Source organism: Pinus tabuliformis, chromosome X (assembly GCF_031772625.1).
Source record: "Pinus tabuliformis cultivar Carrire ecotype Pingquan chromosome X, CPIR1, whole genome shotgun sequence".
Classification (NCBI taxonomy): domain Eukaryota; kingdom Viridiplantae; phylum Streptophyta; class Pinopsida; order Pinales; family Pinaceae; genus Pinus; species Pinus tabuliformis.
In genome coordinates, this window is record NC_142308.1 from 84,024,008 (window position 1) to 84,048,829 (window position 24,822).

At 37.1% G+C, this 24,822-nt stretch overlaps 1 pseudogene; it reads left to right on the forward strand.

Annotated features, from left to right (window-relative positions):
- Positions 1 to 5,432: 5,432 nt before the first annotated feature.
- LOC149138484 (mitochondrial dicarboxylate/tricarboxylate transporter DTC-like) lies at positions 5,433 to 22,893 on the forward strand (annotated as a pseudogene).
- The last annotated feature ends 1,929 nt before the right edge of the window (positions 22,894 to 24,822 follow it).

Sequence of the window (24,822 nt, forward strand, 5' to 3'; positions counted from 1 at the left end):
CAAAACAACCACTGTTCGTTATGGAAAAGCGCTTCAAACTAAATTAATTTGCTAATTAATTTGCTTAGCAATTTTGCAGGGTGGTTCTGGGAGATCTATGATTACCAATTTATAACAGCATATAAAAGTCTTAGGGGTCGTTCATTGATTTGCTGTAGATGCTTCTCCCTAAAGGTCATGAAGGAGTAAAGGAGTGGTCCTGTGCGTAGTTCTCAAGTTCCCGCATGGCCCTCCCCGAGACAGGGAAAGAAGCGTGTTATGAGGATTGTATTTTTCCTTTATGGTGTTTCTCAATTAACATTAATCTAATGTTAGATAGAACAATTTAAGATTGCAATGTACTCAGTCTCAATCTTAGTTTGTTTTAAAAATGATTAGATAAAATTGCTCACACTCAAAAATATATTTTATTATCTTGAATGAGGAAATTACACACATATTTATACAAGCAATAGTCTTAAGACAGGAATTCTATCTTAGACGTACAGTAGTGTGGTTGAGAGATTCTCTCAACCACACACTAAATTAGGAGAAACTATATTCTAGCTAATTCCTATTATGTAGGAACAAACTCCTCAAATGGAGAATTACAACCATAGACAAGTAGGAATTAATTATTTCTAACTCCCCCCCTAATGACTACTTGTCATGATAGTCAAATCCACCACCATCAAGCAAATTTCATGTACAGAACCTCCCAAAACACAATCTGCCTCCCCTCGCAAATCGTCAAATGAAGATAAGGATTCCAGCGGATCCCCTTCTACTCAGAAAATTAAAAAATCCTTTGAGTCCGAGCCAGGTGTTCTGCAGTCCATCTGCTCAATTGATCACAAAGCTCTCGTGTACACGCGGCCACAAAGGCACCTCAAGCCACAGAGGCGATTCTGCCACAAAGGCAAGCTGGTCACAAAAGCACTTTAGCCACAAAGACTATAGATGATTTCTGGCTCACCACCAACCCTCACTTTACAGTGACAAAAGATGGTTTCAGGCTGACCATAAACCATTACAAAGTGGTTTTAAGATCACCACGAACTTTCAGATGCCTTTAAAAAATCTTACATTTGATTCCTCATTTTGGAGTTTCTGGGTACATACAATGACTATTACAACAACTGGACTTGCTTATAACATGCTAGGGAGTCTATTCCACAAACCATACTAACTCAAACAAACATCTACTTTGTTGTCCACCATAAACGTTGTCGTTGCTCCTTTAGTGTCACTGTTGCACAAAATTAATATTTGGTGCAATTCAACCTTGTTACCCACCACATAGTACATTTGCATCATCTTTCTGATTTAATTGTCTTGGATTTACCTACATGATTTGTTAGAGTAGCTAATTCTAACAAAACCACTCCATTCAGTTAGCTAAGCTCAATGCTTATAATTCCAAAACATTTATAAATACCACATTTTACCGTTACAGTGGCAGAATATTACCAAAGAAACTGGAACCCAACTGTTATGGCTCGTCCATCACCACGCTAACCAGCCCCCATTTCAAACTGATGGCCTCCATAGCACTTTGCCAAGCAAAAGAAATCCTCTGCCCAGGCTTTCTCCGCCACTTCAAGGATTCTGTCAATGGAATGGTCTCCATCCAGAAGAACCTATGGCTCCAACAACGTAGGATGGTTGGCTCTTCTACGACGCAACACCACCGCGCTTCTACTGCGCTCGGTCTCTACATGACACCAAAGAGGTCGACTCACGGCACTTTACTCTTTCACTCCAGCGCTGGAGCTCCACGAATTCAACGCTTAACCATGGTTGAATAATGATGAAAGCCCTGTTAATGATCTTGGACCGCACCATAAAAGTCCATGACTGCACATTTCTCTCTAGGAAAAATCTGGTCAACGACAATGGCCACACAAACTCTCTGCAATCTGCGTCAACTCCATGAGAAACTCATCACTACAGAAGAGCCCAGGGGTTACAAAAAGTGAAGAATCGGTGACCTTTAAGGTACAAACATCACGGGCCTCCGGCTTGAAGCTCCCAGGTAGCTTCCCCCCATAATTCGGCAGAGAGATTGGCCTCATAGTGCTCTTCCTCGTCGGCCATGGCAGATCCACGCAGGTAGCAGATCTCAACACCAGCTTGCCTTCCTCTGCCAAGCTTGATCCGGCAATCGAACGCTGGTGAAATCTACAAACAATTCAACAAAAACGGGCAGTATCTGGATCAGGCTTGATGCCAGCTTGTTTTTCTCTTCTCGAAAGTTCAACCAACATGTCATATTTGGTTCCAACCCCTTCACATCGACCAGAGAAGTCCATAGCTTCTCTCACAGTCATTTCACCAATATGAAATCATGCTGGCTAATGTAAGCTGATGTTCTCTGGGGCACGAACTATTGTATGTTATAGAGCCGCTTACTCTTAATTCTGAATCGAGCTTGCCCGCCAAAGCCAAGAGTAAAGTTGTTTTGCCTGACCCTGGCGGTCCCAAAAACAAAGTCATTCTGCATGGTTTTATGATTCCGCTAACATCATGAAGGATTGAAATGGGTCTCCTTCTATCCGGGAAGATCTTCAGAAATCCTAAAACCGCCTCCAGCATATTCATGGTAAAGTTCAGAATACTCGCCAACGATCTGCTACCAACATATACATCTGCATCCACATTCAAGTGCTCGAACCGGACTTCGATCTTGGGCATGTCGATACCCACTTTGTCGATCCTGTTGCGGAGCTTGAGCAGAAACCGCTCGTTATCTTCGGCTGCAATTTTGAGCAATCTATCGATGAGAAGCTGGCGATCTACAATGCCAATCCTGGCCACCTCGACTTCCTCATGGCCGCCCACATTCTGGAGAATCCCCTTGCGGATGCGATCGTAAGTGGGCAGTTTCTCCAAGGCCGCCCACTTCAAGGCCTCTTCGTCGTCTTCGTTATCTCTACTCCTGGAGGATCTGGAGAACACATCGTCCCCTCCTCTCCAAATTCCTGAAGCGTTGTTATGCTTGCTCCAGCCAGATGCCGATGTCCAAGACACCGATCACCACATCGGAGCCATACTTAGATTTCCCCCACAGGCCTTTTCCATCAAGCGTATCGATGGACAAACAAGAAACTAGAAAAAATATATTATTTTATTTCCCTGTGTCCAGGAGGAAGCCCACAAATTTGGGTGCACAACGGTCAAGTCCGGATCCTCCTCAGCTCAACTAGATCCTTGACCAATCAATCCAAGCTGCCACCATGATCCGTAGCTCAAGCAACTGTCTCACAACTCTGAGTCACTGATCCGCAACCTTTATCTCGCAGATCCATGATTTCAGTGCCACAATCTTCCTTTACCATGAAGGCGGAGGTCACGAACAAGAACCTTCAACCACAACACAACTGTCACCTCCGCTGCTACACCACCGCTTAAATCACGCTCTCTGACTGGGAGACACACCACGAATCCGCCGAGCGCAGGTACATATCTGATCCACAGATCCACAGGTGAGGAGGCAGGAACAAGATCGGCCTCAAACACTGCCTACCACGATGCTTCAACGCACAGCAGCAGCCAAAAGAAAGAACGAGCATCTCAATGCAATGCAGGTAGCGTTCACCAAAAAACAAGTTGTGTTCAACTGCTTCATGTTGTGCAACTTGCTCTTGACATAAAACGATGGCTCCAGTGCCCAACCTCCACGCAACTGACTCGACATCGACCCTGGATCCTTCGATCTCACCACTGACTGCTCGACATACACATCCAGCTCCACGCAGGCAGTTCTCCAGCGTATAAACAATACTTAGCGTGCCGAAATTGGCTCTCCACCGTCCACTGATTTAATTCACATAATCAGTCACAAGATCTCAAATCGGCAGCCACACCAAGATTCACTATCTCAGCTCTACACTGAGGTGGAACTCACACAACAGAGAACAACAGTCTCCACAACTGGATACACAGATCTGTACCCTAAATCAGATGCGATTTGGGGATCAAATTCCCACACAACTCTTACCTAAAAGAAATCGCAGATCCCTCAAAAGAAACCGCAGATTGCTCCAACACCACCGTTGTCAACAAACTGCCTCCACAGATCCCCCAACAGCTCATTTAATTGCTGCACCTCTACGCAGATAAACCGCGATCCACCACGAGCAGGTGATTGACTCGCTGCAGCCTCACGGTCTCCACCTCCACTGCTCCACCTCTCAGCCTCCACAACACGCAGACCGATGAAGCAGACAAATTCACCACACCGCCTCTGATTCAGGCTGCCACCACGCGACCTTCAACTCAGCCATTCTAGATCCAAGGTTAACGCAGCCCCATCCTGTAGATCCGACCACCATGCAGTTGGTGAAACTCCATAAATGTGATCTGGCACCTTCACGCGAACAGTAACACACTATCCACCAGTGAGCATGCAAAATCTATCACACCACGGTTTTCCCTCAACAGATATTTGGATATAGATGGACAAAGAAACAGAAGCTAAAACAAAATATATCTTTTATTTGCCTCAGCCCAGGAGGGGCCAAGCCCACAAGGGCCAGGCCCACAGAACTCTAAAGCTCTGATACCAAGATAAAATCGCTGACACTGAAAAATATATTCTATTATCTTGAATGAGGAAATTACACACATATTTATACAAGCAATAGTCTCAAGATAGGAATTCTATCTTAGACGTACAGTAGTGTGGTTGAGAGATTCTCTCAACCACACACTAAACTAGGAGAAACTATATTCTAGCTAATTCCTATTATATAGGAACAAACTTCTCAAATGGAGAATTACAACCATAGACAAGTAGGAATTAATTATTTCTAACTTGATTTATTAAGATTGCACTATACTCAGTCTCAATCTTAATTTGCAATCACCGCATAACTTTATAAGAAACCCAATGCAAACCAACTAATATATCGCTCATGAATAAATATTTTTTTTGCATTACCAAAACTTATATAGATTGCGGATTTCCAGAATATCTTAGAATCTGACCTCTTACCTAATAGTTAAATTCTTGTATATTCTTAAAATTTGCACATTTTCCACGAGTTCTCGACCGTTATTCAACATTTATGTGGTTTCCTTAATGCCATAACCAAATCTTTTGCTGATGATATAGATTTCCATATTGATCCATTATTGTAAAGTTGCAGAGTCCTCCTTGTCACACTCCCTTCTATAATCAAAGAATACAGCCATAAAATTTTTTTTTTATGACACGTTAACCTTACCATTGAAATCTTAATTTGCCACCCACCTACGTCTAACTCATCTACTACATATGGTAATGTTTTGGTGTAAAAGAGTCATAGTTTAATTTCAACACATGACAGCTCGGTTATACATATGATGTTAAGTTCTACCATATTCTTTGCACACACTTTATTACTGGTACGTGATGGTACAAATGAGTTGACGGCGGTGGTTGGTGATTACTGCCATTTGGCAGAGTAAGAATGCCAGCTCAACACTACCACTGCCAACTGGCCCCTTATCACGTGAAGATCACATGGTCCGAGAGGGTTGACCAGCTCCGGGACTCACGCTCGGCCTCCCGCCCAAACTCAACGGTGGAGATTGCTGGGCATGATCGGACGGTCCTGCCTTGGTTAGGGTTTGGACGTGGGTATAAAGGTTTAAACGTCTTTGTTATAGTTCATTTGACATGCTCAGCTATCAGTTCTCTTTGCTGGTTCACGCTACATTCGCGGGTTCATTCTGTATCCTCCAGACTCTCTGAGCTATTCTGGTCCACCGAACCTCTGTCATTACCAGGTACGTCTCACCTCTTCCAGTTCATTAACGATTGTTTCACTGATTCGAAGCTCCTGTAATTACTTAGCTGGTTATGACCTCCTGCTCAATTTTAATTGCTGCAGGGTATATTCGATCGATGGTGGAGATGCGGGGTAACATGCTGGTTCATCTGCTACGACAGCGAGAGTACCCAGGTAAGCCGTCCCCTTCTTGTTCTCTTTACATACCTTTAGTTATATTTCATGGGTTTTCTACATAGCTGAGACAGCCTGTCTCTACCTATGTCTCAGGTTGGTGAACGGTTCAACCCTCATGCAGCTACACATGACGGCCTTGACTGAACTGATAGCTTTCCACTACGCCTAGGTTATGGCTTGATGCCTTCATTACAGTTATTGTGAATGTCTGTTCAGAACTTTGTATATGTATCGAATACCTCCAGTTACGGCTCGAATCTGTATTTATAATAGTTTGTATAACTGTACATATTGGCCATTCGGCGCTGTCTGACTTCTCTGGTTTTGTTAAGGGTTTTGGCCCGACTTGGATTCTGAATATATCTAATATCCAGTTGAACTTTAGATGTTATATATGCTTCCATATTTTGTTTCAATGCCGTTCTTTATCAACAGCTTCGTCTGTTATGCTGGTTATACGGTTAATACCCTAGCCGCAGCAATATTACTTGTCTTTCTGTATGCATAGTTTATTTCGGTGACTGTATTTTCAGAGTTACATATTTATCTTGCTTATGGTCATAATCACTCCTCAGGTTTAGTTTTGGTCACAATCTGTTAGAAGTATTTCATGCCAAGGTTTAATAACTCATACGAGTTCCAGCTACGCGCTGCCTTTTCCATTGTTTACTCGTTTCATGGATATATAAATATTATTTCTGGTTTAAAGTTATGGTTTATGGGAATGTAATGCTCCACAGCACTGCTGTTGGTTTGTCGTTATAACCAAGCGTAGAGGGCAGGCTCGCATTCGGCCATGGATGTGTAGTCCAACCCTCTTCCGCGCACAGTCTTACCTTTGCATGACTACAGGATTATCTTTTTGTTTGATTCCGGTTTATGGTTAATTTCTCGGTTGGTAAAAGAAGGTTAATCGCATTTCATCCCTGGTTAGGGTTTACTGCATCTTTATAACATGGTTATGAGTACTCCGTCTTTTCTTTTCGTTGTATGTTAATAAATAATTACTGGCATCTGAGAGTTATTCGAAAGTTAAAGGTTATCCTCAGAGTCTTTCTGTCTCTGTATCGTGCATATGTACTGATTCAAATGTGAATACGTTCTGTCTTGGTGTTCCGCCCTGACTTTCTTCTGTTTATACTGCTGAGATTTACATGTCAAGCAGGGTTATTAATTGACTTGATGTATATAGAGGTATTCTGTGTCATGCTACCTAATCTTTGAGACTATACAGCCTCCTCGGCTTTCCATAGTAATAGTTTTCAACAGAAAGTCTATATACTTTTCTAACTATATTGTCATCAGAACTAATCTTTCTGTTCTTGCTATTAAGTTACAGAGTCTCTATATAGACTGTATGACTGTTTCCACACGTCACAGTTTTCTTTCCTAATACTTAACCATAATAGTAAACTTACTCTACTTCCTACATACAGCAACTTTAAAGATTAAAATACAACTAAGTACATTCAGTACCTGAACCTTCTTAACTAAAGTTGGAAAGCGTACCTGGAGGCGGTCACAAGAATGCTTTGTTTTCGGTAGTCACCTGTAGAGTTTACGCTCTTGACCTCCCAACCATGAGATCCACTGCACTGGATTCTCCCCCCGAGCGGTCTTGCAGGCCTGCAGCCCTCAACAAGACTTATGCACCACGGTGCTGGGTCATCTGATCACAATCAGACATAACCCTTTTCTTTCACTCTGCACTCTCTTTTCTTCGGAATCTCCCTCTGCCTGTTCCCAAACAGCCCAGAGGTTTTTCCTTCCCAACCCTCTTCAGGGTGAGAGGCAGTTTCTTTCTGTTCAGTTCCTTAACTGATTAATTTCTTTAATTAGAAAAGAAAACCTCCTTTTGGAGACTGCCAGCATTTCACTCAACACATGTGTAAAAAAAATAATTCATTGTATTTTCTTTAACAATTAATAATGTCTTTTAAACAACAAACTGTCATCCATATTGTTTTTACCACAGCTTTTACTGGAATTACAAGTTGTCAGGGTTATTACACTCCTCAACCCATAAGAAAATAAAACAAACGTTCAATCTAAACCTACAGATCCAATAAATTTTTGTTTCTGGTCAGCTGTCCAATGTGGATATGAACCAAAAGCTGCAATAAATGTTTGTTTATGGTCACTTGTCAACTCACGGTTATAGCGTGAAGTAACTATAATACTTTCAGCAGCATTATTTTATAATGTTAGGAGGAGGATGAATTATTACATGCGAATAAAGCGCAGGGAATTGAATTACGAAGCAACCATGCAAATGGAGGTGTAAAGTAACCAAAATTGAATGTAGATTTTGTATTTAATTTTGTTTATGTACAGTTGTCAATTCACAGTTATATTTGCGAATTAGGTCTTAAACTACTCTATGCAATTATTTATGGTGTCGTGAGCTTAAGACGTTTACAACTTTATTCAAATAAATAAAAGGGAATTGCTTTATTCACGAATGATTAATAGATTGGTTTTCCTCAATGTAATCCATTATTGTCATTTATAAGTTCATGGAGGTATTTTTGCATTGTTATTTCATTTTTTTAATTGTTATTAAATAGAATATAAATCTTATTTTATTGACCATAATGATGGATGGATTTAAATTTTTGTTGTTTATTTTATGATTTTTAAATTTATTTAAACCTAAAGTTAAAATCATAATTTTAATTTTAATTTTATAAACCTTTTTTACTTAAAAAAAATTATTTGTAAGTTATTTCATTGAGGGTTTGAATGTGATGAAGGGGGGCTATTAATGGGATGCTTTAAGGAGTTGTCTTTTCAATATCAAAAATTATTTGTAAGTTGTTTTATGTGAGGGTTTGAATGTGATGAAGAGGGGCTTATTAATGGTATGTTTTAACGAATTGTTTTTTCAATATAAAAAATGAATAGGAGTGCCCACATTTCATAACAATGGAAAAATAGCCAAATAGAATAGAACCGGATAACAAGAATCATGAAATGAATAATGATTCTAGTGAGAAGTAAGGAGGGAAAAACTTTAGAGCAAGAGTGCCCTTCTTCAAAGTTTACACCATGAGTTTTTAAGAGTAATTCTAGCTATCAAATTCACTCATGAAAAAGAGAAAAAAGAGGCAAAATCTCCATTTGAACTCGCTCTTCTTCCAATCCTCCCAAAGATATTCTACTAAGTGCTTGGAGGGGAATTCCCTATCTTCCAACCATGCATTTAACAGGTTCTATATTAGAACCTATGAACCTATGAAGGAGGAGCAAGTTTCCTATTGTGCTTGCATTTTATAAATCATAGCTTTATTTGTTTTTTCACATGGGTTGTATGGTTTCTATTTTTAATTGGGATTGCCTCCTTAGCATATGGATCAAGTTGTCAAAGACATATTATTCTTCACACTTTGTTTGTAATTTTTTTCATGGCTTTTATTTTTGGTATATCTATTTTGCACTTTGAGCAGTGACCCTTTTTACGAATATTCTTCTTAGAATGTTACTAGGGTTTACCTTCAGGACTAGCCTTGTTTTATAGAGCTTGGAGCTAGCCACATTGAAGTGTTTCTCTCATGGTTATTTAGCATTATCATCATCTTCAACTATATCTCCATACTTTTGCCATCATCAACAACCACCTAGTTCAACATTGTGAGGGATGATGTGCCATGCTTCCTTGGGTGATTCTTTATGCTTCACCATTTTGTTAGTCATCAACTATTTTTTAATAATAAGCCTCTTGTTTGAGCACTAATTTCTATTTTGGCTTATTGGTTGAAGGTAGTAGTGACCCATGATGGATTGGCATCCATAATGACAATCATTTAATGATGTTTTTGTTAATTCTACATTAGTAATGATTAAGATTTTTGATTCAAGACTCACTTCAAAGGATTTTTCTCTTTTCTTAAGAAGTTTTGAATTTTTTCTTTGTATTTTTGCATAAACCTTTGATGGTATTTAGGTTTGATCTAGAGGTTAGTGGACTATTTTCACATATTAAAATTTCTTAATTTTAGATGAATAATGGTACTTTTAATTAGCATCCTAAAATTATATATAATATAGATATTAGATAAGCTAGAAAATTTCAATTTAGGTAGAGCATCATTTAAAACATGGTTTGGAATCTTATTAAAAATTTTCTCATTAAAATTTTGGTCACGACAAAAATTAATTATTTTACCTCTAGAATAGACCTCTTATAGGATTTTTGGGATTATGAATTCAATGCAACTATCATAATCCAATTTCAAGGCGCACAAGTTTGAAAGTGGGCATTTAACGTCTATTTACTAGCGAGATAGTTGGTACTTCACAAGTTATAAAAGAGACAAAATTTTCTTTGAAGCTAAGCATTGAACCATTTGTTTGAAATCATGTTCTCTCTTTTACACACCACAAAAATCATTCACCAATAGGAGATCATAGGCAAAAATTATAATTTTGCAAAGTTCATTGAGTGGAGGTATGACTCATGCTTCAATTTAACTGATTTCCTTTAATCATCCACATAAATAAAATTTGATGATATTTTTGGATTAGGGCTATTTGTTTCAACTTTCAAATATTTTTTTCAAAGCATGTTTCAAAAGTAATGTCCATTTTAACCATGGGGTGTGTAAGCTAATGGTGGTTTCTCACGAAACATTAATGACAATCTAAACATGGAAAACGAACAATCTATTAACTTGGAGGGATGATTCTATTATATTTTGATCACAATAATACAAGAATTTTGCTGTGAAAAATAAGCAACACTAAGAATTGAAAGCTTGAAACAAAAGAGAAAGAAGAGAGAATAAGAGACCACTATTTAGACCAAAGAGGCAAAGAGACCAATTCAATTTAAGTAGTCAAGAGACCAATGAAATTTCTTGTATTTTATTTAATTCCATGAGTACATATTTATAACACTCGCTTGGAGAGAGGAACGATGGGAACTAGGTTTTCTTATTTATTGCATGTACATGTAAACCAAAAATAAACTCCCATTATAGTTTTAGTTAAGTAGCCCAAGAATGGGGTTAGCTAGCCAAAAATTTAGTAGTGCCATAAACATAGTTAAGTATTCTAAAATAGAGTGAGAACTAAAGTAAACATATAACAAGGCAAGTGAAGTGTTCTTTCCATCCAAGAAAGTAAGGTATAACCCCTCCTAAAAAGCACACTTATTCCTATAAAATAGGAATTTAATTAATATAAAAGTGGAATCTATCAATGATGGTTTATGAGACCATGGTTGTAAAAGACCCAGTGGACCCTAAGAATATGGAAGGTGTTTATGTAATCCCTTGTTCATTCGAGACACCCTATGCTGGTGAAAATGACCGCTCAATAAATTAGAGGATTCAGGAGCATGCGACAAACATCAATCATGGGAGGACCTGCTCCTTAGCATTAGCAGAACATGCGGAAAATACAAAACACCACATCTACATGGAAGACGCCCGAGTCATTGCTAAGATAGATCATATCCATCACCGTAAGTTTAGGGAATCTATAGAGATTGAAAGGAGGCCAAGCAATCTAAATAGAGATTATGGCTGAAAAATTAACAGTTATTGGGTTCTAAAGTTTTTATTTATTTCATATATATATATATAATTTCTTAATTCTTATTATTTATTTGTATTTTATCTTGACTACTAATAAATGATTAATTACTTTATTTTATTCATTATTGGTTTATTTATTTAATTTCATTAACTATTATTATTATAATCATAAGTTTGACGATTTATTACTTTTATTTATTTTTAAGTGTTTAGAATTAATTGTTTCGATTATTTAAGTTTGACCCAAAGATTATTTTTATTTTAGTGTTTTTATTATTTAGGTATGACCCAAATATTACTTTTATTTTTATTTTTAGATATTCATTTCACTAAAATTTTCCTTTTGATTAATTATTTTCAATATTAACATCTATATTCTAACAATTATAGATGGTTCCAAACACATTGAAAAAATTGTGATGATGTGATTTTTACCAAAAGTTTTCTTACTTTTCAAGACCATGGATTTTGTAAGTTTTAAACCTTTTGTGGTAATGCAATGCACACATATATTCTTAATAATAGAAAAACTAAATGATGACAAATGCACATATTACATAAAGATTTACCCTAGAAACCCAAACCTACAAAACCAACAAATTATTTGGAGTAACATGTTGAGAAATGGCAACAAGAAGTTTAATTTGTCCTTGAATTAAAATGAGAATTAAAATTGAATTCTATTCTAATAGAAACTTGTAAATAGTTAATTAAGTTTAATTAAGTTAATTAGCTTAGGAATTTATATTTGGAACTCTTTCTGTAGTCATGCATATGTTCTCCCTAAATTTTAGGGGTCCAATATGAGTTTAATTGTGAGTTGTAATTAGATCACTCAATTTAATGAGTTATGTTAAGTTAAATTAGTTCCAAACTATTTGAAGAACTAATGGAGAGTTAACAGTCAGTTGGTGCTTAGTGCATCCACAAGTGTCACTCTAGTTAACTGAAGATTCCATCATCAGAAACTCATGCATGTCGATTATGAAAAAGACCCAGTTGAGACTAAAGTGCATGGACAATGTACTTGTGTGATTTACTGAGTTGTAAACATCATGCATCCAATCAGATAAGGACCTATGTTTGGATTGCACAATTTTAGAAGCATGAATTCCCTTTAAATACAGGCTATTCATCGTAGGAATTATGAAAGAGATTAGGGGCTTGGAGAGCTACAAAATTGGCTAAGCGTTGGCCAAGAGCTATCTTGTGAGCTGAGAGACTTGAGCATACTTGAGCGGAATTGTTCTAGTGAGAACAAGCTTTATATCTTCACTCATATTTTTGATATATGCAATATAGATAGCGAGGTTTTGAGCAGTGGATTTCCCCAGATACATCTTGTGTTATGTGCCATTGATTTATCTTCTTCTTTTTCATATTGTTTTCATCAATCTATTGGCTTCCACTGGTTGAAAGTAGAAGTAGATTCTTGTCCTGTGCTTTAGTAAATTGCATGAGCTTGTGAATCTACAGGAAATTTTACATAACATTTCTAATTTTGTTGTGAATCAATTGTATTATTTACAATAATATATAGAACTGACCTCTAAAACCACTAATCCATTGAGTAGGATTAGATTACAATGTTAATTCCTTACTTGGAATTAGAAAACCATGGGATGGAACACCATCATCATAAAAACTGGCGAAACAAAAAATCATGTATCTAAAACTATGCAAAAAATATAACACATACCCAATGGGTTTTGGAAACCCATGGTATTATAAATTATGCATATGAGGGAAATTTTATAGCACTTTAAACTTAAAAAATAGAACTAGTTTCCAAAACAGGACTAAAGTATCAAGGAGATAAAGTTTAGAATAATAATATTGAAATCCAAGAATAAAATTGGAGTCTCTATGGGGAGTGCATATTTATCTAGGAGAAAAATATATCCAATCAAGTGTGCTCTAGATGCCATGTAGCTACCATGTTATTGCCTAGTCATTGCCGTTTGTCATCCTTCATGGAAACTCCTACTAAAAATGACCATACTATGAATATGTCATCTTCTAAAAATAGACATGCTATAAATAACAATTCTCCTAAATAATGGAAAAATGTAGGAATAATGGCATGCTATTTTTCATGTAAAATATAATGCATATGTTTCCATTAGTACAAGTGTTGAGTATCTTAGTGATGGATTTTCCTTAAACAAATTTGTAAAATTGTAAAGAACACATTATTCTAGTGTAAGGCTATTTTTTATAAATTTGTAATGTTTATTTTATGTATGTTTTAAAATTATGAAAATTATTATATCCTTGAAATTATTATTATTTTAAGGCTCATGTTAGTGCATGGTATGAGTACCTTAATATTATTAAACAATTTTTTTTTTAGATTGAAGACTTTAGGTTATACTAGTGTGGCATATAACTTATTTTAGAAATGGTTAAGGAGATACAAGGTTATAATAGGAATCACAGATGTATGCATTTTAAGATTCTAATATAAGTCGATACAACATATATTATAAATAGTTTAAACAATATCATTTCTTAAATAAATTATATACTTGGAATTTTCATATTCACTTTTATTTGTCTATAATTTTACTACTGATGGATTTGTGTAGCATATACAAAAATAGCATAAAAAATAGAGTTATTGAGAGGTATTTAGAAAAATGGATGTTTTAATGTATTTGCAGCAAAAACCATCACTTTTATCACCCTAAACCTAAGCCAAGATAACCAAATCAATAACCATATATGCTAATAGAACACATACATGTTTTAGAGTGCGTACAGATTCTAGGAACACATCCATGCTTTTTCACTAAGCGTTCACATGGTAGGTTTACAATAATGTGCCAAAGAAAGCTTATATGCATACATGCAATCAAAAATAGGTTTACCCACCAAAAATTACCTTGCCTCTACGCTAATCACCTTCATGCTAGGAAGATACTCCCCCTTGGGACTTCCCACCTCTTTCCATAGAAGTAAAGACAATACGAGAGAAAATAATTATAGCAACAATAACATATAAAATACATAAATTTTATCTTGGAAAACCTAAATTGAGAAAAACCAACTAATATATCTATTATTATTATATGGCTTAAACTATGCCTTGAATTAAAAGTAGCCAAGTTGGCCAACATCATGGCTCAACCATTAAACTTTGACACATTACAATGGAGAATACCTAATCCATTTAAAGGATTCATTACATTTAATCCATAGGCTCTAATACCACGGGCTCTCAAAAACATGTGCCCAAAGTCACCAATGTGGAACTAACAACTTTTGACTCTTTCACTAAGTCAAGTTTACCTTAACATCACCCCTTTAAACTCGACTGGGGAATTTGCATGTTCTCTTCCCACCTTGGTCAACTCCAAGAATTTATCAGTAGAGGTACGCATGCCTAACCAATTCTTACGACCATATATCCATATGCATGTAATTTAAACTAATTCCATATCCAAAGTAATTTTTTTTTATTTTTTTATTTTTTTTTGTTGTTGTCTTGAACTTATGCTACCATTGTCTCAAGTTTGCACACCTGCTCACACCAAGTGTTCTCCTCACCAAATCTCGCTTATATGGATGCATATCACTTTGCTAGACCTCTATTTATTCTTAAGATGATTATGTCACAATCTCCATGTATACTCTCTCATCCACATGAAACTCACAATTAATCCGCGTATGCTAGTCATTTTTGCACTTCATGATCAACTCCACATTGGATTATTTCTTGGGGCTTCTCTATCAAATTTGATCTCAATGTTATCATTTGCAACCACCATCTCCTTCCCTAGGTCATGATCCCTTGGCTTTGATACCACTATCAAAAATAAAGATAATGCAAGAGAAATAAACAAACACAAGATAAACACATAAACACGTTTTTTACCTTGAAAACCCTTATGGGAAAACTAACTTGGACTGATAGATCTATATTCTTGGTCCAAAATCCAATTGAACCCTTTTCTTAAATAAAACACATTATAATGGATAATCCCAAGGCCTTTTAAATGTGACACTACAGGTAAACGATTGTCTCTAATACCATGGGCCACCAAAACCATGTTCCTGAAACCACCATTGTGGACCTAACAACTTTGAATGTTTCATTGAATCAAGTTTACCATGACATCTATACCTTAATCACCTTCACGTTAGGGCCATAGTCCCCCTTGGGACCTCACCACTTATACCCCTGGAAGCATTTCCCTAGGATCTTATTCCTTCCCTATCCCCTATACCTTAGAGCCTTATTCGTGCCTCTATGAACCTTTTCACCATTTACTCCTATGTTTGGCCCCCTTTATGATAGTTTGCATAGCTTGGATAGGTGTTCTAGTATTAGATTGTGTCTATGAGGCTAGGGAACACATTTTCCTAAAAAGGTATTGTGAGAAAAGACCTTGATTAGATTTAATTAAGCAGTTAATTAATTTTCCCAAGTTTAACTTAGGGAAATCAATTAATTAATCAATATTAATTAGGCAAAATCGATTTTCCTCTAGAGACTTTTGGAAAAATCATGAGAAGAGATGAAGATGATCATAGCAATTGATTGTGATTAGATCATGGTTGTTGATTGATCAATGAGAGATTATAAAAGGAAATTGAAGGGAATTTGGAGAACACTTAGAGACATAGAATTGTAGTGAGAGCAAGGGCACAAAGGTAGTGAAAGGACACCAGTAATAGGGGTTTTCATCTAGAAAAATTGAGGAAACATTTCCAGAGGAATTCTTCATGACATTCTAACATTTTGAGAGAATGGAATAGAGGCCACATTAATTAGTGAAAGTTAGTTAGTGTGCATATTTGGGTAGCAGTTCAATTTCTAGTTGCCAAATATAATTACGAGAGGAAGTATGAGTTTCTCAGTCGAGTTGTAGGTAGAAGAAGATGTTGCAAGAATAATTTTCTGACGTTGCACAAGTGCCAAAGAGGGCCATAAGAATTTCCATAGTTTCTAGTGAGAACTGCAGGCAAGAGGTCATGATATTTTGTAGAAGGGACCTTTGTGTTTCCAGATCAATTTTTCCAGTGGAAAAAATTACCGTTCTTTTCCAGTGTGAGAAAAGTAGTTGATGTACTCTTTAATTTTCTAAAGAATTAATTAAAAAACCCTCATATGTAGAACTAGTTCTCCCTTTGGGGGTTTTCCAGGGACATATTTCCAAAAATATTGGTGTTCATTATGCGTGTGTGTGTGTGCATAGTTTCCTTAGTTCACATGGTTATATATTTTTCAATGAAGTTGCAGTTGTGTTCTATTTAGTATTTTCCACAAGTATTTTATGGAAGACAAATGATCAATTGATAAGAGAATAATAATTAGCTAACTACAACAATCTTAAAATTTTTATATGATATCAAAGAAAATTTGAGGAAAAAAGGAGGATCTATACAAGCACATGAATAAAAAAGTAAATGGTTTTAACCCAATTAAAATTATTCAGTTATTTCTCCAATTTATTTGAGTTTTCTACATTTCATATATTTTTAGAGATGACCACAACAAGATTGAGAGACTAGGACAAGTTGGATGGAGTCTCCAATTTTGGCGCGTGGAAAGCCAAAATTTCATTCTTATTAGATGAGTTTGGGCTGAAGGTGTATGTGGAGAATGTGATTTCCGTACCAACAAATCCACAATAGTTAGAAACCTGCAGGAAAGAAAATGCCAAAGCAAAGAGGATTATCCTTGATGGACCATATTGTTCCACATATCGTTGATATGGAATAAACATAGTAGATGTGGGATGCCATAGTAAACCTGTACCAGAAAACTTCAGAGAATCGGAAGATGATTCTCAAAGAGAAGCTGAGGACCATCAAGTAGCATAAAGGAGAAGACGTCACTTCCTGCATCACTAGAGTTTGACTTTCCAAACATGGGTTAACTGCAGTAGGAGACAAGCCTAGTGACGATGAGCTAGTGTGCATAACACTAAATGGGTTTTCCAAGGAATGGAGTATGTTTGTCCAAGTGATTTATGGGTGAGATACAATTTCAAGATAAGATCTCCTATGAAGTCACTTCACTTAAGAGGAGCTTAGGCTCAACTTGGTCAATGGAACCAATAGTAGCGACAAGGCACCAAAGGTGGTGGCGTAGGATAATGTCCCCGTAACAAGAAAGGGAAAGGCAAAGAAGGGGTCCAACAAAGGATCTGAATCCAAAGGAGAGAAGAAGAAGAAGAACCTATTGAATGTTAAGTGTTATGGCTATCATGAATGTGGAAACTATGTCAATGATTGTCTTGGCAAGAAGAAGGGAAAGAAGTGAGTAACATATTCAACAAATGCATATGAGCTCTCCCGCAAGATGGAACAAGAATTCACATTGATAACTTGCATGTCTAGCTCAACTTTACAGGGTGCTTTCTATATAGACAATGGAGCATCATTTCATATGACATGAGTTAGAAACTACTTCTCTAGTTATAGGGAGGAGGACATTCCAGATTCAGATGGGGAATAAGCCCAAGTGAGACCTAGCCAGAGGGACTATTATTTCAAAGGGAGAATGGAAAAGAAATTCCTATTCATGATGTGTTGCACGTGCCACACTTAGGGATGAATTTTATCTCCATATCAGTTCATTAGGAAAAATTTTATGATGTTATATTTAGAGGGTTGCAAGTGTTGTTGAAGCACAAAGATTGAGTTCACCTATAACGCTCAGAGTGAGGAGATGTTGGTTGTATAAGATTCAAATGGACACTCCTAAGGAACTAGTTAGCAACAATAATCTGAGATATTAGGGGGAGATATGGCATAGGAGGATGGGACACATTCATCATGGAACACTTAGATTTATTTGTGAGATGGTGACAGGTGTTCCGGAGGTGAGCACAAAGCATGACGATGTGTGGAGAGGATGTGTTTTGGGGAAGTTTGTGAAAGTAACTTTTCCAAGGAGTGACAATAGATTGTACGGGATACTTGACTTAGTGCATTCATATATATGTAGGATGATGTCAATGAAATATCTTAGGCAATATGAGTATTTCATTACTTTTATCAGTGATTTCTCCAGGAAGACATGAATCTATTTCTTGAAGGCCAGGGATGAGGCTGTCAGTCACTTTTAGGAGTTTAAGGCTTTAGTGGAGAATACAAAAGGCATAAATATCCAGACACTTCAGTTAGAAAATGAAGATGAGTACACTAACAAAGAGTTCCAGGAGTTTTATACCACGGCAAGGATCAAGAGAGAGTGGATGATTCCTTATAACCCATAGTAGAATGGGGTTGCTGAGAGGAAGAACTAGTATATTTTAGAGGTAGCGCATGAAACACTATATGACCAAGATCTCCCATGCTATTTATGGGTAGAGGCATGCAGTATGGTGATTCATATTCATAACAGGGTCCCACATAGAGCACTAGGAAATATGACACTCGAGGAGGCATTCACTGGGAAGAGGCAAATGTCAGTGACGTTAGGGTATTTGGCTACCTAGAATATTGTCACATTCTAGGGGAGACACGTTCAAAGTTACATCAAACTGTAGAGTAAGGTTATTTCATTTGGTACAACGAAACCTCTAAAGCGTATAGGATCTTCATCCTAAGAGCTAGGAGGATCATAGTCATGCGAGATTTCGAGTTCATGGAGGATAAGACATACAAGAGGTATAAAAATTTCCCAACAACTAAATATTAGAGTGAGCAGCCAGGAGAAGCTCCTAGAGTTGAGCAACAAAATCAGGGGCATCAACAAAGCATTAGTATAGTGACCAGTACGAGAATGAGTTTAGGTGCAAGTGTTATTGAGGCTTCGAAAAGTATGGAGTAACAAATGTAGTAGACCAGGGAGATGCATCAGGAGGACATGGAGGTGGATATTCCTAAATCCAATCATTATAAGGAGAAATGAGAGGGTGAATAGAAACTTATGGATGCTTAGGATTTTGTGGGGACTCCTAGGATGGGTAGGAAATAGAAACACAAACCAAAGAGGTACAATGGCTACATGGTGTTGGTTAGCCATTTAGTAGATAGTGAGCCTTCCAAATATCAAGAGGAAGCAAAACAACATGTGTGTTTGATGGGTATTCCTTAATCATGTAGAATGATGTGTGGGAGGATATACCCAAATCTACAGACAGGGTGGTGGTTGGATCACGTTGGATCTATAAGATCAAGCATGGTGCAGACAACAGCATTGAGAAATACAAAGCTAGGTTCATGGCCAAGGGGTTCTCTTAGAAGGAGGGAATAAATTATGAGGATACATTTTCTCCTGAGACCAAGTACACTTCTATACAAGTCGTGATCTCATAATCAACACATATGGGATGCTACATCCATTAGATGTATGTAAAGACAATGTTCTTGAATGGTGAACTAGAGGAGGAGGAGTACAATGAAAAACCAGAGGGCTTTGTGGCATAAAATAGAGAGACCCATGTGTGTCGGTTGAAGAAATATTTGTATGGGATCGATCAGACTCTTAGGGAATGGTATGAGCACATAGAAATATACTTGCAAAGCATGGTATTTTTTAAGAGTGAGGCAGACTTGAACTTATACTACTTGGTATTTGGGGGTGCTGTAATCATTCTTGTCCTATATGTGGATGACTCTTTATTTACAAGTTCACTAGGGATCATAAATGAGCGTAAGAGGGATATTTGAGCTAAGCTTCAGATGAAGGAATTGGGGATCATGCACTATTTTATAGGCATGGAGGTATGGAAGACACATGGCATGATTTTCCTATTGGGTGTGGAGCCTGATTATCTTCTATATTCAAAGGTTTCAGCCGAATGTATACCCTAGGAAGATTGTACACCCCTCCATGTAGGGGGGACTTGTCCCCCCTGCGGGGGTCCAGGGGGGTTAATCCCCCCCGGCTGGGGGGTCCATGGGCCAGCGGTCCCTCGGTGGGGGTTTCGGGGGCAGCGCCCCTGAAGCTAAAAACAGATGTAAAATTTCCTTGTAAAAGTATAGTAATTTCTAGTCAATCTGGGCCGTTCATTAGGCGGATGATCTGAAGGTAGAAGTTATGTTTAATTTAGGGTCTTTTGCCCTAGAAGGCAATCCCTCACTATATATGAGGGAATTGTATTGTATCTATGTATATCTGTATTCTGAGTGAGGAAGAGAGAGGAGATTGAGAGAGAAGAGGGAGTTACAGCGGATCTGTTGTAGGTTGTATCTCTTCAGTTTGCTAGATAATATAAAAAGAAGGACTGGCTGTTTCTCTGTGGATGTAGCCCAAACTTGGTGAACCACATATATCTGTGTCTCTCTTGTTTTATGTGTTTTCTGTGTTTATATTTCTACAATATTTTATGTGTTCCATTGCTCTGTAATATATAATTTTCTAACATTTCTTGGACAAGGGAAATACTGGATCGAGATCCTTAGGAGATTTGGGATGGAGGATTGTAGAGCTATGTGTACACCCAGATCACTAATTGCAAGGATATATATGCATCAAGGGAGAAGGAGGTATAACCCACCTAAGATAGGAAATTGATAGACTCTCTCATGTATCTGGTTAACCCCAGGCCAAACATATCCTATGCAGTAAACTCTCTCATTTAGTTCATGGTGGAGCTAGAGTGAATTATATCACAACTAAACATGTGCTAAGGTATTTGCACGACACAATCGATTATGAAATTACGTATGTTGGAGGTGATGGTGTTAGGATGGTTGGCTATATTGATGCATAATGGAAAAGTAACATAGTAGATCGGAAAAACACTTTAGGGTGTTTCTTCAACATGGGATCAAGCATTGTTTTTTGGTACAACCGGAAGAAAATTTTTGTAGCACTGAGTTCTGTAGAGGCAGACTACATAACAAGGAGCATGGCTACATGCAAAGAAATATGGATTCATAAGCTTCTAGTAGGCTTATTTGGTCAAAGGATAGAGATGAAAATGATACACTATGACAATCAGAGTTGCATTAGGTTTTCAAAGAATTTGGCGTTTCATGATAGGTCTAAGCATAAAGCCATCAGATACCACTTCATTAGGGTTTGTGTGTAGCTCAATATTGTTCAACTAAAATATATACCCACAAATGAGTAAGGAGAGGATATAATAATGAAGGCTTTGGGGAAGGAAAGATTCATCTTCTTTAGAGACAAGTTGGGTGCTATGAAAGCAACTTCCTCACTAAGAGGGAGTGTTAGTTTGTGTAGCTCAGACATACGTTTTACTCTCAAATTGTTGGACACCTAATTTGCTAGGGTTATGGTGTGGAAGGTGAACCATCATGGCGAGTCCAAGAGACTTTGTAAGATGAATTCAATGATCACACAATGTATTTATATGTAACATCTATGTGAATAATATAGTAATTTACACTTATCTTTCATATATGGTTGCTCATTCCAACAATAGTATCAAGGCATGTTTTTCTCAGAAACCTATCAAATATCCCCCCTCTAAATTTGTTAGATGTCCCACTCTAAGCAGCTGTGAAATCCTTGACACACCTCAAGGCTATATCTTTCTTCTATTACTCTTTTTCACGCCCCTTCATGACCTCTCAAAAATCTAAGTTCTATTTCTCTTTTTTCACTGTGTGTTCGTTTGTCACATTTCAAACCTCTACATCTTCCATCTCTATGACACTCAAACTTATCTAAATAAATGCATATAGTTTTCACATTACAAGGTTATGCATTATGTTGTGTGTTATGATCACATATCCATGATTGTTGTAGTAGATAGGTATGGAGTATTATGTGCAGCCATCACCATGAAGCCAGTGAATGCTGCTAAGGTCCACCACACTCCAGAAGTCGTGGTGATTTGGCACCCCTTCTCTAAAACCCTTGTCTAGGTTCTCTATAACCTCAACGAGCTACTCCAAACTGAGGACATTGATATTCCAATAGGCTCTTTATGCATTGATAACAAGAGCTACTAGGGCATGTGTTAGAAGTCTTGGAGATTTAGCTATCATTCGCATGTAGGAGAATGTAAATTTCCGTGCTGCCCAACGGTGACATTACAAAAATGCATTCCAGGCACTATACCATATTGTTAATGATGAAGGAGTTCTAGCCCTATGGAAATGGGCAGTCCAACAATTTTCCAAGCAAAGATCTTAAATATGGGCATGCTTGATTCTTATGATCAATATGTAGAATTTTTTTCGCAGGACATTATGGGCCTTTCTCAAGTTATAACTATGCTTAGTGCAAGTGTTGCTTGTATTTTTTCACACCTGCTTGTAGTATTCCCTTTGCTTATGTTAAGACTTAGATACAAAAGATGCAACTCGATGCCAATGGGAACTATCCATATTCAAGTTCTCTAGACTGTTTTGTGAAAATAAGCAAAGCAAGGGGATCATTTAAGTTCTATACTGGGTTCCCTTTTTATTGCGTTTAAATTTCTCCCTATGTCATGATGACATGGATATTCTTAAATGAATTTTAGAAGATTGAGAAATCTATTGGGTTATAATACTTCTTTTGGTTGAGGAAGAGGCGTAAATTCAATAAAATCTAGCCATTTACAACATTTATTTCATATATTCCCAAAACGAATAGAAGGGTTGTGTGAACGTTGCCAATTGTATGAAGTACCTTGTTGATCCTATCAGTAGTCATATTCTAAAATATTAAGCCATGCATGTCGAGAATGTGCTTTATGCCCTATATGGGTTTCAACGTACATGCCTATTGGAAAGTTGTGCAATCAAGATTGGCATTGCTAAAATAGAAAATAATTCCATAAAAACATGAAACTCCATTTTAATGCTCTAGATTTGATCTCGTAAGGGATTTTGAAATGTTCTACAAATGATGTACATTTAACAACTAAAGTTGGGAGTTTTGTTATCTAAGTTTGGAAGAGTGCAATGCTGTGTATTGGATTAGAGGCACAATAGTTTTCTATAGAATAAAGTTGTGCCTCTTGCACTCGATGCCCAACAACGACAATCTCCACGATCCCAATTTCAAAAGAGAAACCACTTTTTAAAGAGTAGATAGATATTTCAATCTAGGTTTTTTGAGAGTAGCGCAAATGATGTTTTTGTTTGTTGGGTTTGAGCATTCATCTTTGACTTTTAGAAGAATTGTATATATTGGGAATTCAACTTAAAATAATGGTCAACCATAGTAAAAGAATAATTAACAATAGTTGCACATGGTCAACCATAGTCTAACCATGGTCAACCATATTCAATTATAGTCAACTATGGTTGACCAAATTCAAATATTGTTAACCATAGCCAACTAATGTCATCCTTGGTTAGTCACTTTGAATATTTAAAAATGTTTAATAATATTAAAATTAATAAAGTTGACTAATAAAAATAAAAATAATATTAATATTGTGATATTGGAATGATACAAAATTCTATCCAATGTCGTATTGTGATAAATATTGTTGCAATGTTACATTACATTGCAATTTATCTACCATTGCAATGCAACATTACAAAATTAGTCAACCACATTTTCTAATGTGTTAAAATATGTTTGACTATGTGATGCAGGAGCATGTGACTTAGAGGAAAAAAGTCTTCAAACATATTCCAAAAATCCAAAGAAATCTACAGGCAAGGGAGTAGGGTCCTTTAGCCAGCAAGTTTTATGCTTTCGCAGTTTAGGATAAGAATAGAATTAAGAATAAATCATGCTAAAATAATTGCTTATGGATAAGCTGTAACAAAGCATTACACTTTAAATCACTCTATGTAAAAGCATGCTTTTGTAAAGGACAATGGTCGAGAAAGGCTTTATCTATTGATTATAAATAAAATGATGGGAGGCTCATAGTTAGAGTGGTGCCGGAAGTATTATCCTTTGAAGAAACCTCTCTCTGTGTATCCACATTGATAGTTCTCTGTTAATTGATAATTATATGCGTGTATTAGTTCAAGTGCTTTCTTCTGCATTTGAATATGGATGAATTGGTCTTAGTTTTCCATGAATGTTTAGGCTGGAGCCTTTAAGATGTTTTTCCTTCATATCGGCGAGCGTAGGCTCTTAAATCATTGCATATATTTCCGCGGGAAAACTCTATTTTACACAGAGAAATCGCGAAAATCACTTAGCCGGAGCATAGTCTCGGACCTGAAATTCTATTAGATTTGGTTCATACCCATGTTGGGTCCAAACCGATATCGCATCGAAGAATCGCAAGTGGAGTGGAAAGCCCTTTGGAACTGCCGAGTGTCGAACCCCCGACAGTCCGGACCCGAAACATTATAGAGAAGGGTGGAAAGGGGTGTCGGGTCCGCGAGGATTATCGCATTACAAGCCCAGAGCAGAAGGAACCAAGTATAGGGGCATTGGAGGTCGCCGATAGCGATTGCCGAGAGCACGTGTTATCGCATCGAAGGTAAGAGTGTTTGAAAGCCCGATTATAAACCGCTGATAGTGT